General features: G+C 38.5%; 1 pseudogene; it reads right to left on the bottom strand.

Annotated features, from left to right (window-relative positions):
* Positions 1-16,926: 16,926 nt before the first annotated feature.
* Positions 16,927-18,504, bottom strand: LOC114505432 (annotated as a pseudogene).
* Positions 18,505-18,749: the final 245 nt, after the last annotated feature.

The following is an 18,749-nucleotide window of genomic DNA, read 5'->3' as shown; positions in this document are numbered from 1 at the left end:
TGTAGACTTTGCATTATAACAAAGGGATATAGAGCCTAATCTACACTTAGTTGCCTTTATACTATTATTTTACTTAAACAGGCCTTAGTATAACAAAATTCAGCTTTGTGGGTTCTACAAATCTCTTAGGAGATTTGCTGTGAAAATAATATGGCTGAAACACATTAGCTGTTCAACATTCTTTGTAAGGTTTTGAAAACTTTGAGAATCATAGCAATGATATTTCTTGGAATACTGAGCAATGTGCCGTGGCACTGTTGAGTTTCATAAACACTCTCCCCAAATCAGAATTGACAATCAGTTTGATTTGACTCATAGCTCATCCTCCTAAATAATGTGGTTTGAAAGATAAGGAATCCAAATGAAGTAAAATACTGGCTGAAATAATTGGAAAAACAGATAGAAGAAAGGAATTAGGGCAAAATCTCCATTCTGAGTATGCAAAGCTTCCAGATGGAGCTTTGCTATAGTAAGTAGTTCGAAAGCTGTAACTTAACTAGTGTCAAAGAGTCTTTGATATAAGAAGCTGGAGGAGAGAAAGTCAGAAAGATTAGTCTGGCTTTCTTTCTTCTTCATGGACATATTCTAAAGTAAAGTTCCAACTAATGTTATTCTTGGTTATTTAGTCTTACTATGTCTACAACAAAAATAAAGTACTCTCCATATTTTTCACAATAAGTTACAGGTTTTATAAATTTTTTCAAATAAAAGTGGTAGGGAGAAGATTCTTTTTAATAATGGATTCCAAATAAATGCTAGCAAAGTTTATAGTCTGGGCACTAAAAAAGGGAAAATTTTTAAATGGCAAGTAAGTATATCTTTCACAACAAAGCAACATAGAATGACATAGCTTCATGCATTTCACTTTTCAGTTTTTCTCTGAGAGGAAAACACAAAATGAAATATATTCCTAGAATAATGTGGTGATTTAAGACCTCTAAGTTCTAAACTGTGTTATAAGTATATTCAAGTATATGCTAACTTTTTTGGAGGAAAAGAAAAGGAGACTTTTACCACAGTCCCTGGGAGGTTGCTTACAAATATGCTTTGACACAGAGCAAGGCAAAAGTGTCAGAGCAAGTGACAGAGTAAGACAACAGGAAGAGAGTCTCAGGGTACCAGAAGCCCCATTATTGTGTCAGTCATTATTTTGGAGAACCCAAGACATGAAATGCCACCAGGTTAAGAGTGATGTAGTGACACATCTCTACTACCCACAGGCTTAGGGACAAGGAGAACTAGAGTTGCAGAATAGGCAAGTGCACTTAAACTTGAGTGCTTTCCACCAGCCACTGGTGAGGGGCTTTGGGCCATGTTCACAGAAAGGAAGACAGGACAACTGCACACTAAAGACAGAAAATGGAACACTATTGAGTTCTTCTGGGCTCTGCACTTAAAGTAAATTTCAGTTTGCACAAATTAAAAAAAAACAAAACTTAGGTCTTTTCAGGCACAGTTCCTGCTACAAGGGGTGAAAAACCCCACATGAACCAACAAATGTGATAAATGGGATACACGATGTATAATATGCTTATGGTTCGAAACATATCAACTTGCTACTCTTTACCTCCACCACAGTACATAACAATGTCTTGTGTATAAGATACTTAATAAATATTTATAAAAGTGAATGGAGTTCAATTTTTGAAAGTAGAAGGCACAGATTCAAATTCTACCTTGGAATAAATATTCTTTTTTCAATACAGACTTGCTATAGGGTACATGAAATGTAGGAGGCTGGTAAACATTAATTTCAAGTGCTATGTCAAAATGACATTGAAAAACAGGATCAATTAATATAGCCCTTTGTGCAAACCCCCACACTAAAACAGAAAATGAAAAAGAAGGTGATAGGCACTTAAGATACAAAGTGTCAAATAAGATACACCCTGTGTTAAGATATTATCACATCGCCAAAACTGTTTTTTCACCTCCAGTGTTTTCAAAAACATGTACAAGGTTTTCTCAGATTAAAGACAAATAATAAATCTTACATATTTCAAAGCCAGTTCTTGAAAATTATAAAAATTATTTCTTTTTTGGTTGATCATTTAATGAGCTTACAACCATAAGTTATTGTGCAACATAAGAAGGAATAAAAAAGAATCCCACAGTGAAATACTTGAATTGCAACTTTTTAAAACGTAATATTAAGAATGGTAGAGATATATTCTGAGTTTTCTCTAGCTTTCATATTTGTTTTTAACCTCTAAATCTATGGTATACAGGGCTGGAAAAAGCCCTTTAGAGATACTAAGTCCTAAAAAGATGCAGTGACCCCACTTTGTATATAACTTATAATTTAAAAGATATACTACAATTTATAGAACTTTACATTTAAAAAGTCAATTTTGTTGTATGGTAACTAAAAATAAAATGATGATGTAATATCAACTAAGTATACAACACTCTAAGACAGTCTATTTTTACCATAGTGACTTATCTTGATGTTTTGTATAAAATAATAAAGACCAAGTTCTTCCACCCCCCAAAAAGTCTGCACCTAGGTTTGCAAGGATGAGCTGAGTAAAATAGCACTGTGAAAGGAGATAATCAACATTACCTCCTCTAATTTTAGAACCCTAACAACAATATTTCTTTAGTGTAATCAATGCCTGAGGAACATACAAAAATAAATTTATATTTAGTAGAAATGTGAAGGATGTAGCTTTTATACTGGCTACCTGGGTAGGTTTTCTCAGATCCAGAGTAGCCAACTGCTGACATATGTAGTGTCCTTTGAGGGGTACTTTGGGGAAATAGGATCCTACAAATTTGAGTTGCTCACCATAACTCAATCCTGCTGGCTCTTCTTAAGGAAAAATGAACAGCTACTTGGATTGAGGTACTCTGTCATGTCAGAAAAATAACATCGGTAGGAATTGGTTTATATAAATAAACTGTACTCTCACTACCACACCGAAAGCTGCACATAAGACTGGTCAACTCTGATGGAGCAGAGATGGGGATGAGAGGAGGGGAAAGCTGGAACATGGTTCATATTCAATTCTGTTTAACTATTTTTTTTAAGTTATGCTTAGGTGTAGCTGAACTTTATAATATCAAACTATTTTAGGGGATGTGTCAGGTCGCTCACAGAGGACTAAGTACATGGGTGGCAAATTATAGATGGAAAATAGCAAAAAGCAAAAAAAAAAAAGCAAAAGCACAGATTGAAAGGCATGCTATTTGGACAAAAACTGGTCAGCAGGGAGGCAGAAAAGGTGAAGGAGCAGTTATTCTGTGGGAAATGATTATTTTTTGTTGTTGTTGTTGTAGAGGTGAGTAAATGAGAGATTATCCTTTGAGCTTTCAAATAGGGAAAGACTGCACAATTCGAGAAGGAGAACCAAGTGCCACAAGATATATGAAGTGGATAAAATCCTTTTTTTAGGGCAGTTAAATTTACAATGTGGAAGTGATGAAAATATACAGGAGTTTTGACTCTTGATTGAACTGTTAGAAGTCAAACTCAGTAACCAAAAGGGGGAAACAGCCCAAATATTTATTGACAGATAAATTTAAAAAACAAATATATGAAATGGAATATGATTCAGTCATAAAAATGAAATGCCATGACATGGATGAATTTTGAAATCATTCAGTGAGAGAAGACAGATAAAAAAGGTCAGGTGTTTTTTTATGAGGTTCCATTTGTTTATTTTTTTCCTTTATGTTCCTTGCCCTAGAGGACATATCAGTGAAAATATTGCTGTGTGGAATATCTGAGATTTTCCTGCCTGTGTTCTACTCTATGACTTTTATGGCATCGTGACTTACATTTAAGTCTTTTATCCACCTTCAATTTATTTTTATGTATGGTGTAAGTTGGTGATTGAGTTTCATTTTTTTGCATGTAGCTGTCCAGCTCTCCCAACACCATTAGTTGAAGAGGCTATTTCTACTCCATTTTATGCTGCTGACTCCTTTATCAAATATTAATTGACCATAGAGGCCTGGGTTTATTTCTGGGCTCTCTGTTCTGTTCCATTGGTCTATATGTATGTTATTATGCCAGTACCAGAATGTTTTGATTACAGTGGCCTTGTATATATAGTTTTATGTTAGGTATTGTGATCCCTCCTACTTTGTTCTCCTTTCTCAAAATTGCTGTGGCTATTTGAGGTCATTTTTGGTTCCATATAAATTTTTGAGGTGTTTTGTTTGATCTGCAGCATCCATAAAGAACTCACAGAACTCCACTCCAGGAAGACAAACAATCCAATTAAAAGTGGGTAAAGGACTTGAACAGACAATCCTCCAAGGAGGACATACAGAGGGCCCAGAGATATGAAAGGGTGCCCAGCATCACTAGCCATCAGAGAGATGAAAATTAAAACCACAATGAGACACCACTTCACACCAATGGGAATGGCCACTATAAACAAATCAACAAGTGTCGGAGAGGATGTAGAAAAAAGGGAACCCTAATGCACTGTTGGTGGGATGCAAACTGGTATAGCCACTTTGGAAAACAGTGTGGAATTTCCTCAGAAAACTAAAAACGGAACTGACTTTTGACCCAGTGATACCACTTCTGGGATAACACCCTAAGAATCCTGAAACACCAATTCAAAATTGCCTATGCAACCCAATGTTCATAGCAGCACGATTTACAATAGTTAAGTCCTGGAAGCAACAGAGGTGCCCATAAATAAATGTGTGGATTAAAAAAATCTAGCCCTGGCTGGCGTAGCTCAGTGGATTGAGCGCGGGCTGGGAACCAAAGTGTCCCAGGTTCGATTCCCAGCCAGGGTACATTCCTGGGTTGCAGGCCATAACCCCCAGCAACCGCACATTGATATTTCTCTCTCTCTCTCTCTCTCCCCACCTCCCTCCCTTTCCTCTCTAAAAATAAATAAAATCTTTAAAAAAAAAATCTGTGGTACATTTATATGGAATACTATGCAGCAGAAAGAAAGGAAGAGCTCCTACCCTTCATGACAGCATGGATGGAACTGGAGAGCATTATGCTAACTGAAGTAAGTCAGGTGGTGAGGGATAAATACCATATGATCTCACCTATAAGTGGAACCTAATCAACAAAACAGACAAGCAAGCAAAGTATAACCAGAGACATTGAAATTAAGAACAAACAGACAGTAACCAGAGGGGAGGGGTGAAAATAGGGGCAGGTCCATCAAGGAACATGTATAAGGACAGATGGACAAAGCCAAAGAGGGTAGGTTCAAGGGTAAATGGTAGGGATGGGTGGGGCAGGGGGCCAAAATGGGATGAAAATGGATACAACTGTACTTGAACAACATTAAAAAAAGGTCAGGTATTGTGTGATTCCATTTATATGAACTGTCTAGAATAGGTAACCCCAAAGAGGCAGAAACTACATTAGTGGTTGGCAGGGGCTGGAGGAGGGGAATTTAGGAACAACTACTTTAGGGGTATGGGATTTCCTTTTAGGATGATGAAAAATTTTTAGAACTAGAAAATTATAATAGGTTTACAATATTGTGTTACACTGAATTTCTCACTTTATTTTTTGAACTATTTTTTACTGATTATGCTATTACAGTTTTCCCAATTTTTCTCCTTTATCCCCCCTCCACCATGCACCCTCCCAACCCTCCAGCTTTCCCTCCTGTTAGTTCATATCTATGGGTTGTACACATAAGCTCTTTGAGTTCACTGTTTCCTATACATTCTTAACCTCTCCCCATATATTTTATGCCTACTAATTATGCTGCTTCTTCCCTGTACCTTCCCCCCAATTCCTCCCTTCCCCCTCCCCACTGAAATCTCTCTTGTGATGTCCATTTCTCTGATTCTGTTCCTGTTCTAGTTGTTTGCTTAGTTTTTGTTTTCATTGTTTTTCTTTCTTTTAGGTTCATTTGTTGATAGGTGTGAATTTGTTGTCATTTTACTGTCCATACTTTTAATCTTCCTTTTCTTAGATAAGTCCCTTTAACATTTCCTATAATAATGGCTTGGTGATGATAAGCTCCTTTAGCTTGACCTTATCTGGGAAGCACTTTATCTGCTCTTCCATTCTAAATGAAAGCTTTGCTGGATAGAGTAATCTTGGATGTAGGTCCTTGCCTTTCAGGACCTGGAATACTACTTTTCAGCCCCTTCTTGCTTGCAAGGTTTGTTTTGAGAAATCAGCTGATAGTCTAATGGGAACTCCTTTGTATGTAACTGTCTCCTTTTCTCTTGCTGCTTTAAGAATTCTCTCTTTATCTTTAATCTTGGGTAATTCGACGATGATATGCCCTGGTGTGTTCCTTTTTGGGCCCAACTTCTTTGGGACTCTCTGGGCTTCCTCGACTTCCTGGAAGTCTATTTCCCTAGCCAGATTTGGAAAGTTTTCTTTCATTATTTGTTCAAATAAGTTTTCAATTTTTTGCTGTTTTTCTTCTCCTTCTGGCAGACCTATAATTTGGATATTAGAATGTTTCAGGCTGTCCCAGAGGTTCATAAGTCTCTCTACCCTTTTTTTTTTTTTTTTGAATTCTTGTTTCTTCATTCTGTTCCAATTGGAAGTTTATTTCCCCTTTTTGTTCCAAATCATTGCTTTGAGTCCTGGTTTTCTTCCTGTCACTGTCGGTTCCCTGAATATTTTGCTTTATTTCATTTTGGGTATCTTTCACTTGCTTTTTCATTTTTCAACCAAGTTCAATCAGATCTGTGAACATTTTGACTGCCAGGGCTTTAAATTCTCCATCAGGTAGGTTGGCTAACTCCACATCACTTAGCTCTCTTTCTGAAGTTTTGCTCTCTTTTTTATTTGGGTCATATTTCTTTTTCTCAGTGCACTGATAAGTTGTAAGAAGGCGGGGCCTTAGATATTCACCCAGGCATGGCAACCCTCTTTGCTACGCTGCAGCATTGCCTGGGGGGGAGGTGTCAGAGAGGGAACAATGCAGCTCATTTGCTCATCTTTAGCCCACTTTTCGATGAACTCTTATGTGAGACTGGGAGTTTTTCCCACTGCAGCAACCACCGTAGTCCAAAGTCAAACCTGAATCTCAGGTTTCCCATTCAGCCAGCCCTGCTCGCTTCGTTTGCTGCCTAGTCGAGGTTTTTCTCAGGCCATCCTACCCACTCAGTTTGCCACCTCACTGCGGGTTCTTACTGGTCTGGTTGTTCTGGTTGACTTTTTCTTTAATTTCTTGGTTGTTGGAGTTCCATGCAGTTTGATTTTCTGGCACTTCTGGTTGTTTATTGATTTCAGACTGGTTGTTATCCTCCTTTTGGTTGTGCAAGGAAGTGAAGGGTTTCTACCTATGCCTCTCTCTTGGCCGGGACTCCTGAATTGTTCACTTTAAGATGATTAATATTTTTTAGAAAAATCCTCACCTGAAGATATGTTTTATTGATTTTAGAGAGAGAGGAAGGGATGGAGAGAGAAAAAGAGAAACATCAATGTGAGAGACAATAAATCAGTTGCCTCCCACAGGCTCCCTGACCAAGGATGGAACCTGAAGCCTTTGGGTGTGTGGGGCAATGCTCCAACCAAGTCAGCCACCCAGCCAGGGCTAAAATGATTAACATCATGTAGATTTCATCTCAATAATTTTTTTTAAGTTTTACTCAAGTCACAGGAGATTTTAACTCTAAATTTCGATACTCAAGGTCACTTAATTCTTCCTAAGTTTGATTTACATAAAAATCAGAACATAATAATTCTTAAAGATTAATGACAACAGGAGCTAATCATTTTTAAATCTTTGTTTTTCTGTATGCCTTGATGTACTTGTATACTTAAATATAAATAATATATTTTATTTAATTAAGAATGTGTAGAATCTGAAATGCAAAAAAAAAAAAAAAAGAAAAGAAAACTAGGCCACCTGATTACACCACACACAAGAATTAACTCAAAATGGATTCAAGACTTAAATGTAAGACTTGAAACTATAAAAATCCTAGAAGAAAACATAGGCAGTAAAATTGTGGACATCTCTCTTAGTAATGTTTCTTGTGATGTATCTCCTCAGGCTAGGGAAACAAAAGAAAAATAAACAAATGGAACTACATCAAAGTAACAATTTTTTCCACAGCAGAAGAAACCATCAACAAAATGAAAAGATAATCTGCTGAATGGAAAAACATATTCTCCAACCATACATCTGATAAGGGGTTAATATCCAAAATTTATAAAGAACTCATACAACTTAACATCAGGGAGACAAACAATCCAATTTAAAAATGGGCAAAGGATCTGAATAGACACTTCTCCAAAGAGAATATACAAATGGCCAATAGACAAAAAAAAAAAGATGTTAAATGTCACTAATCATCAGAGAAATAAAAATTAAAACCACAATGAGATATCACCTCACATCTGTCAGAATGGCTATCATCAATAAATCAACCATAACAACAAAAAACAAGAGTTGGCAAGGATGTGGAGAAATGAGAACCCTCATGCACTGTTGGTGGCAATGCAGATTGGTGCAGCCACTATGGAAAACAGTTTGGAAGGGTTCTCCAAAAACCAAAAATGAAAGTACTTTATGACCCAGAAATTCCACTTCTGGGAATATATATGAAGAAATCCAAAACACTAATTCACCCCTAGGTTCATTGCAGCTTTATTTATAATAGCCAAGATCTGGAAGCAACCCACGTACCCATCAATAGATAAGTGAATAAAAAAGTAGTGGTACATATCTACATGTGGAGGATACCGGGCCAGCGGTATCCATTGCAGCTGAGGATGTTTGTCGAAACACTAGAAAAACATACACACGGACAACCAAGTCCTGTGGGGAAATAGGTACGAAACAGCCACTCTCCCTAGTGGAGAGCGCGCTGTTCTCCTGCTCAAGCAGGCTTTTATTGGGTTTGTTTACACAAGAATTCAGGTAAAGCTCATTAATCATTGCCAGGAAGTAAGGATCAAACAATAGATAACAAAGAAGTCTGAGGGCTTATTTTGAGTCAGGGTCAGATATCTAAAGAGCTGTAAAACTTTGAGAAACAAACTTACTTCTTGCTTGGACCCTTATCATTTCATTGAGAGCATTCTAAACAAAGCAGGTTTCACAGGATTTTACATATTCTTTCTTAGGCCTGATCACCCAGGGAACCTGCCCTTTCCAGCACAGGGCTGTACCATCCTCTGTCATTGTTTCAGGCTTAGATGGAGCAAGGGAAGTAAGGAAGCCAAGAGGTTAGGAGATTTTCTCGCAGACAATGAGGACTCAGGTTTTGTCAAAGCCGAGGGGCTGGGGCCCATCGTGCCCTTTTGCTGTATCCCCCGAAGTCCTTCCTTGGGGGCCTCCCACGTGATCATGCCTGTCTTAGATTGTTCCACCCTTGGAAAATCTTACCTGTCATTGGCTAACTGACCAAGCAATGGGGTCCAGGCAGGGTGAAGTAAAAGGAGCAGAAGTGTGCTCCTGCCAGGGAGATAAGCTTTTGTTTCCTTGCTGGCTTACAGTCCTAGGTCGTTCCCTCAGCCTTAGCCTTAGTGGGGGTTACAGCTTCTGATATCAGCAGGGTGGTTCCCAACATCTACAACAGATTATTACTTGGTTATTTTTTTAAAATTTTTACTTTTTTGCCACAGCATGGATGGACCTACAGCAGTGATTTTCAACATTTCTCATTTCATGGCATGCATAAACTAATTACTAAAATGATGTGGCACACCAAAAAAAATTTTTTTTGCTCACCTGACAAAAAATAGGTATAATTTTGATTCATTCACACTGGATGGCTATTGTTGTATTGGCTGTTGTCATTTTTTATTTGACAATCTAAGGGGAAAGAGGAGAGTGCTCCTAACTAAAGAGTCAGGTATTACATGTTTTAAAAATTCTTGAAGCATACCAGTATGCCTGTCAAGGCACAGGTTAAAAATCGCTGACTTAGAGGGTATTGTGCTAAGTGAAATAAGTCAGCTAGAGAAAGACAAATACCACATGATTTCACTTATAGGTGAAATCCAAAGAATATGATAAAGGAACAAACAAAATAGAAACACACTCATAGATAGAGAATGGACTGTTGCTGGAGGGGGAGGAGACTGAATAAAAACATGAAGGGATTGAGAATACAAATTGGTAGTTACAAAATAGTCATAGGGGTGTAAAGTACAGAATAGGGAATATAGTCAATAATATTGTAGTAACTATGTATAGTGTGAGGTGGGTACTTGAAATATCACAGGGAACACTTTGTAAAGTGCATGATTGTCCAACCACTATACTGTACACCTGAAACTAATACAAAATAATACTGAATATAAATTGTAATGGAAAACTACAACTTTAAAAAGAGGATAAGTAGTAGTAGTCGAAATATTTAACAACTTGTACAGTATCAACACTGACCAATGGGTGTTGGTACTGTGTCAACTATCAATAACCAGTGGACAAATGTTTTTACTCCCTTTATCTCTAATAACAAAATGTGATAATTAATTTTATGTGTCAACTTGATGGGGGTAAGGGAGTGCCCAGATATTTGGTTAAACATTGTTTCTAGGTGTGTCAGTGAGAATGTTTTTTGATGAGATTACCATTTTAATTAGTAGACTGAGTAAAGCAGCCTGTCTTACACAATGTGGGTGGGCATGATCCTATTAGTTGAAAGTCTGAATAGAAAAAAAGGCAAAGGAAAGGAGAATTTACTCCTTCTTCCCCTGACTGTAAGAGCTGAGATAGGGGTCTTCTGCCCTGAAGTTAAGAATTATACCATTGGCTCTCCTGGTTCTTAGGCCTTCAGACTTAAAGGGTAAAGCCAGAGTCACTTGCTATTGTGGCACCATTTGCTGAGCAGGCCTGTGACCTTGTTAAACATGACTGCCATTTTACTCTTCTGAGCTTGTCCCCAGGACTGGAAATTACTGAAAAGCAAGGATAGAAGTAACCACTCTCTATGGCCACATGCAGAACATAACATTGGAACAAACTGCAGCCTTGTGTTATACTGCCCCAACTGCCCAGGGGCCACACCACAGCACTCCCCACCTTTTTCAATCCAATTATAACCCAATAAAATCTCAAAGCCCCCCCGCCAATGCTGGTATATGTCTCCACACCATGTCCCTCTTCTTTCTTGGAGAGTGAATAAAAACTTTATTCTCTACACTTTACACCACTGGCTTTCTGGACTCTCCAACTTGAAAATGGCAGATTGTGGGACTTTTCAGCTTCCATGATCACTTGAGCCAATTCCTCATAGTAAATCTCTCTACTTACCTATCTACACACATACACACAAGAAAAAAAAAAACCAAACAGCTCGTATTATCTTCTGGAAGGTGGGCCCCTTATAGTACAGGCTTCCCCCACTAGGTGAGTGTTCTAGGAACCTATCTGTATCAGTGTACCAACTGGCATTGTGAGAGGCTGCATTTGGCTTCAGTGAATTTGTTTTGAAGACTCAGTGTGTTGGCCCATTTCATAATGGGTGATTTACGAGCACACCTTCCCACACCATCCTGAGTGTTCAGCAGGTTTTGACAAAATATGGTATGACCCCTATGTCCCACCTTCCCTTTTCACCCAATCTCACCCCAGGAGACTTTTGTTTTGTTTCCCTGGATGAAAAAAGTCTTCAAAGGGAAATGTTTTGCATCTGGAAGAAGCAAAACAAAAAATGGCAGAAGCACTAAAAGGCATCAAAATTGACAAGCTCAAAAACTGTATTGAGCAGTGGAAAAAAAAAAACATCTCATATGTGTGTTGCATCAAATGGAGAGTAATTTGAAGGTGACTGAATTTTAAACATGTAACAATAAATGCACAATTTTTAATAAATAACTTCTGTTTTTTGGGTCCCCTCTCATATATATATAAATATAATTGGTTCTGTTTTTCTGGAGAATTCTAATACACAAAATGGAAATCTTAACTGAGCAAACAATGAAGTTATAACCAAGGCCCCACCATCTCCCTTATGACAATGCATTTGATTTACATACCTAATATTCAGTAGAAAATAGTTTCAGGAGTAGTGGTATTGAAAGCCATGCCATACTTTTTAGTAAAGCGTTATGAGCTTAATGTTTGTGTCTCCTCAAAAGTCATATATTGAATCTCTAAATCCCCCTATAATGGTATTTGTAGGTATTGCCTTTGGGAGGTGATTAGGCTTAGATGAGGTCCTGAGGGTAGGGCCCTGGTCTAATGGGATTAGTGCCCAGATAAGTAGAGACACTAGAGAGCTTGCTCTCCCCTCCCCATTCCACTCTAACACAAAGAAGAGATCATGTGAGCACACAGTTGAGATGGTGACCACCTACAGAGCTAGAGAAGAGGCCAAAGAACAAAACCTACCTTGATGTTCGACTTTGCAGCCTCCAGAACTTGTGAGTTGTAAATAACAGAGGTTTAATATTTTTCATTCCTAAAGTTAGGAACATTAAGTTCTTTCCAGTAAATTGCTTTGAAGAAGCTTGTTTTGACCTTTCTAACTTATTAGCAAATAGTTTATTGCTTGGCTTAAATGCTTCAATGACCTAGTGCTTTCCCTTGCACAGTATGTAACAGGGAAAATCGTTAGTCTGTATGTCCTTCTCCACTTTCTTTTGTGAAATTCAACCAAGAAATGCAAAGAAAGGGCATCTACCTACTCTTGTCTAAAACTGATATGTAGATATGCTACAGAGAGCTGAAGTAATAGATCTGGAAGCCATTTTATTATCTTTTCTTCTGTTTTTGTACTTGTCTCAGACAAAATACAGTTGTGCTATGATTCATATTGTTAAGACGTGTATCAAGATGACCTAATTTGTACCAGTCTGACCAGGGAAATACTAATTCTGTTTAATCAATAAAGCTTTAAATAATTTTCTTTTTTAAAAAAAGATTTATTTATTTATTCATTTATTTATTTTTAATATATATTATTGATTATGCTATTACACTTGTCCCATTTTCCTCCCTTCACTCCCCTCCACCCTGTACACCCTCTCCCACCCATATCCCCCCCCTTTAGTTCATGTCCATGTGTCATACTTATGAGTTCTTTAGCTTCTACATTACCCATACTATTCTTACCCTCCTCCTGTCTATTTTCAGCCTACATTCTATGCTACTTATTCTCTGTACCTTTTCCCCCCTCTCTCCTCCTCCCACTCTCCTGTTGCTAACCCTCCATGTGATCTCCATTTCTGTGGTTCTGTTCCTGTTCTAGTTGTTTGCTTAGTTTCTTTTGGTTTTGCTTTAGGTGTGGTTGTTAATATTTGTGAGTTTGCTGTCCTTTTACTATACATGTTTTTTCTTTATCTTCTTTTCTTAGATAAGTCCCTTTAACATTTCATAAAATAAGGGCTTGGTGATGATGAACTTTTTTAACTTGACCTTAACTGAGAAGCACTTTATCTTCCCTTCCATTCTAAATGAAAGCTTTGCTGGATAGAGCAATCTGGGATATAGGTCCTTGTCTTTCATGACTTGGAATACATCTTTCCCACCCCTTCTTGCCTGTAAGGTCTCTTTTGAGAAATCAGCTGACAGTCTGATGGGCACTCCTTTGTAGGTGACTGTCCCCTTATCTCTTGCTGCTTCTAGGATTCTCTCCTTCATTTTTACCTTGGCTAACGTAATTATGATGTGCCTTGGTGTGTTTCTTCCTGGGTCCAACTTCTTTGGGGCTCTCTGTGCTTCCTGTATTTCTTTGAAGTCTATTCCCTTTGCAAGATTGGGGAAGTTCTCCTTTATTATTCATTCAAATAGGTTTTCAATCTGTTGCTCTTCCTCTTCTCCTTCTGGTACCCCTATAATTCGGATGTTGGAACATTTAAAGATGTCCTGGAGGCTCCTAAGCTTCTCCTCATTTTTTTTTTTGAATTCTTATTTCCTCATGTTTTCCTGCTTGGTTGTTTTTTGCTTCCTTCTGGTCCACTGTATTGTTTTGAGACCCAGTTTCTTTCCCATCACTCTTGGCTCTCCGTGCATCTTCCTTCATCTCTTTTATGGTAGCCTGCATTTTTTCATCTAATTTGTGCCCAAAATCAATCAGTTCTGTGAGCTTCCTGATAACCACTGTTTTGAACTGTGCATCTGATAGGTTGGCTATTTCTTGGTCGCTCAAAAGGATGAGTCCTGGGGGACTGATCTGTTCTTCTGTTGGAGACATATCTCTCTCTGTCTCTCCTTTTTTTTTTCCCCTGTCTGGTCGCTCTTGTTACAGTGAGGGGCGGAGCCTTAGGTGTTTACCTAGGCTGGGTACCCCAGTCGCTAGATTGTGACATTGTGTGTGGGGACGGGTGCGGGGGTGGGAAGGAACAATGGCGGTAGTTCCGTTCTCCTGGGATCACAGTCCCTTCTCTGGGATCCTGGTTTGCGTGCTCTGCCCTGGTCAACAATCGCTGCTTCACTGGGTCCGCCAGCCGCTGCTTGCGTACTCAGGGTCCACCACTTCGATCTTGCACTCCCCCGATGGCTTACACGCCAAGTTCGCCTCAAGTTCTCCCCGATCACCACGCACCGCTGCCGACCCACACCCTCCCGGTTCCGCCCTTCCGACCAGTCCGGACGAACGTGTCTACCTCAACTTCTTGGCTGTCTAACTTCCATTCAGATAAATTCTCTGTCAGTTCTGGGTGTTATTCTGACTCTAAATTGTTGTTGTTCTAATCTTGGTTGTGCACGGAGGTACGGTGCATCCACCTATGCCTCCATCTTGCCGGAAGTCCAGCTTTAAATAATTTTCAGTAAAAGATAGAAAAATGAAAATCTTTACACTTGATTTGTCTCCTATATCTTTAAGGCCCAATTCCCCTTCTAAAAGGAGAAGAGCAACAGTTTGGCCAAAACCTGTGGAAAGTAGACTTATTGCATTTAAAACAATGTTACTTTTGTATAGATTTTTGAAATTTATTTCAAAATATTATTTATGTGGCATCATGTAGTGGCAAATATAATCAAACAGCTGACTTTTTTTTTTTTACCATTTCAATAAACTGTTACAATTCGGAAAAACAAATTGGAGGTGATGAATGATGTGCTGATTTGGGAGAAGAGAGTGAGAGATTCTCCATGCAATGGTGTGTTATTATCTGTGGAAAAGGCCACATAGAAAATTAAATTAAATTGAAGTCTTCATCCAGATGAAATGAATGTGGTAAAGAATAATGTACACCAATAGAAGTAAAACATTATTGGGTTTGATGGTCAATGAAATACATGAATTCAGAGGAACATTTTCCCTTGTATTTGGATTTCCCATCAACCTTTTAAACTGTTGTGTGGCTTTCAGAAAGCAACCTTCTGTAACAGGGTGCAGCCAAGGGGGGTCCCAAATGGGGATTTGTAGTGGAGTCCAGAACTTAGGATGTCCAGGAAATATTGTTTTATATATATGATGTCCTCACCCTCACAAACATTGAGAGTTGTTTTGAATAGAACAGTTTTGTAGATAACCTCTGGAATGGTCATTTAACATATCTATAACCTTTAATTGGTTGCATAGATATGTTAAATATCTGTGGCCATGCTTTGAGCCAGGGGGACGGGAGTGACTTCAACCCAGGATGTAACTGGGAGGTAACTCCCTCTGGGTACAGCACCTATGTAAAAGCTTGCAGATGATTGGCTGCATGCCATGGGGCTGTGCCTGCCTGGATTTACTATGGCAGCCTAGTAAAGCTGGAAGAATATGGAAATGCTGGCAGGTGTAGCTGATTGTGGGAGGAGTTGGAAATAGGGCTGCAGAGGAAGATTGGTGCTGGGATTTAAACCCGGTGCAGGAGCCTTGCTGTTTTGGGGGGACCACACAGCTTTGGTGAAAGTTAGGACCATGCAGCTTTAGGGTGCTCCCTTTTTGCCATGTGGCTTAGTAAGAAGGAGAGAATTTGCTTAGAAGAAAAGGGGTGAAAGGATTCTTGCTGGTGGGACATGAGAAGGTGCCACATAGTTTTGGATTAACTGGAGATCGCGGCAGCAACACAGCTAATGATGCCCCGAAACCAAGGAGCTGCCTAAACCACGGACTTCTACTTCTTTTCCTGAGATATGGTATCCCAGACTGGGCAAGGGGGAAAAGGAAGGACTGTGTGTTTTTGGGTATTCTAAAGGACTTTAGAATTTTTAATGAAGACATTAAGTCATTACTCTAAATCTGTATAGCTTTTTAAATAAATAATCCCTTTCCTTTTCATCAATCTCTGGCATTGAGAGACGTTTTTCCCTGGTGGTGGGCAAGGAGAATCTAGTATGGGGTGGGGGAATCTCCGGAGCACAAGGTTGGGTCCATCCAGTAATAGTATATCATTCCCCCCCCACCCCCGGGTCTGTTCTGTAACACTTCTTTATGGACACAATTATAAATATACTGTTGTATTCTGTGGTTATAAACTATTATTAAAATGAACATGGATTTGAATAATAACTTTTAAAAAGGGTACTTTTATATAAAGTATCTCAATCAGTTGGGAGATAGTTTGATAAGATGGAAGGGGCATTGGCTTTGAAATCAGGGAAACGATTTGCGGGACTCAGGTAAGTGATTTAACTTCTATTCCTCTGTTTCTTCATCTGTAAAATGGAAATAATAATGGTATCTACCATTTGGACCTCAAGAGTATAATATAAATGAATATATGTAAAGTGCTTAACACATACTAAGCACTGAATAAATATTTTTCAAGTGCCTCAATTATAAGTAAATTTAACTTTATTTTATTAGAAGCTTCACTGAGGAATTTCAGTACTACTGGTATTTTTTTTAGTATACTTGCCATATCTTTTTTTGAAGTAACGAAAATGGTGGAATTTCATATTTATTTACAGGACACTGCAAGATATGAAATTTCACATAGAAACAAGAAACCCATTGAGAGGAGAAGCTTTATACAGTGTGTACAGTTTGGAACTATTCAAGCAGAGTGTTGTTAAAAGTGCTAAAATAACAAAATCAATTTTAAAAGAGTTATTAGTAGACAAACAATAAGACAAACTTACACCAAATATAGTACACAGAAAACAGCTTTTCATGCCTCAGCTGTACAATCTAAAAGTTAAAGTTTCCAGGAGTGCCATCCTTAATTTGCAAGGTGTAGCTGTCAGAGATAGTTTCTGGAACAACATTTTGATCTTCCTGTTCCTCTACAGAGAACTACTTCGCAATCAAGTTTAATGAAGCTTTGTACATAGACTGATTTTTATGATTTCATAGAGATTCAATTTGTCCTAACTTCTGCATTCTTCAATCATTGTACTAACTTTCTCAGTTTTACTTAGTTTCTCAGCAACCTGAAAGGCATTTGAAATGGCATCCAGAATCACCAGAATAATTTTGGTATCTGTTGCAGTTAACAGGTTCACCGATGGCTCTATTAGCCACAAAGAATGAGGTATACAACCTGTTCAACTGTTCCATCACTTGTACAGTTGGTCACAGCTCAGATAGCTTTCTTTTATGTCTTAAAGTTTGTATTAGAGAGAAAAACAATGAGGAATGGAACTAATCCATGATTCACTACCTGTGTCTGGTTCTGGCAGCCAGCTGTGATGTTTGACATTGTCCATGTAGCTGCTTTCTGGATATTAGTTTTAGAGTTCATTAGTAGTCTGGGAAAGATGGCAAGGGCTTCTGCATTGATTGCAACCTGAATCTGTTTATCTGTCCAAGTGACAATTTTTCCTATGGTTCTTAGTGCAAGATTCACAATTGGCAATTCAGTAGCTTCTATGAGCTTCACAAGTTAGGGCACCACTTCTGTTTTCACAACAATTTCAATTCATTCATTTGGACCTTCGGTAAAGTAGGAAGTGGCCCAGCATTTATCTGCTAATATTTCTGGATCATCATAATGCAGAATACAAACTAAAATGGGAAGAATCTCCTTGACAGAGGAGGTACAGTATTGTGACAAAGATTTGAAAGTGTCCAGGTAGGATTATATAAGTAACCACATGCTAAGATGACATGTCAGGAAATGCAAGAAGAGCCAACAGTGGATCAACTGCACCATACTTGATTACCAAGTCTCAGAAAATTGAAACATCACCTGCGATATTTCTTAGAGACACTATGGCTTGTTCACTGATGTGAACATGAGGAGATGCTAACAGAGAAATGAATTCTGGGATAGCACCTGCATCTACTACAGCCTTAACCTGTTTTGATGTCCCAGAAGCAATGTTAATGAAGGCCCAGGCAGATTCAAACTTAACAGGACTATAGTCAATTTTGCCCAAGAAAGACACAAAACTTGGATTCAAACCAGCCCAGATTATATTGTTTATGAGTGGCTGTTTTTCTCTAGAAAGTAGTTTCCTCAGGGTCTGAGTAGCTTGGAGCTGGCTTTCCAAATTATTGGTATTTATGCCTTTGACAGTGTCCTCAGCAGACCAATTCACAGAGCCCTGGGTGTTGCAGGTTCTCCTCCACCCCTGCAGTGAAGAAGGAGCATTATCAGGAAACAAACTGACAATTCTCCTTTTCAGCATCTGGTCATCCTTCCTAGATTTCCTCAGCTCCACATTAACTTCTGTTCAGCAACACTTCATTTCTGTACTCTTTTCCCTTGTTCTTGGATCTATTAACGTGGGAAGCTGGGGAATTAACATTCACATTGTTGCACATAGTTATGAGACAAAGGGAGATAGCTGCACATTTGGCTCAAGCTTTCACAGGAGACAGCGTGGGGTGGACAACCTGCATTCTGGTCGCTCTGAAAATGACCATCACGAGATAGTATATTTGCAGCATCTTATGTTTCTCTCTGCACCACTCCCTTTATGATTCTTCTTTATCCTCTTAGTTTCTTTTAATGTATTATTTCTTTACTTGTTTGATTTATCAATGGTATTTTTATCCTGAGGACTACT

The sequence above is a fragment of the Phyllostomus discolor genome, chromosome X (assembly GCF_004126475.2).
Source record: "Phyllostomus discolor isolate MPI-MPIP mPhyDis1 chromosome X, mPhyDis1.pri.v3, whole genome shotgun sequence".
Classification (NCBI taxonomy): domain Eukaryota; kingdom Metazoa; phylum Chordata; class Mammalia; order Chiroptera; family Phyllostomidae; genus Phyllostomus; species Phyllostomus discolor.
The sequence above is the reverse complement of the archived record's forward strand: the minus strand, read 5'-3'. Positions and strand labels throughout refer to the sequence as shown.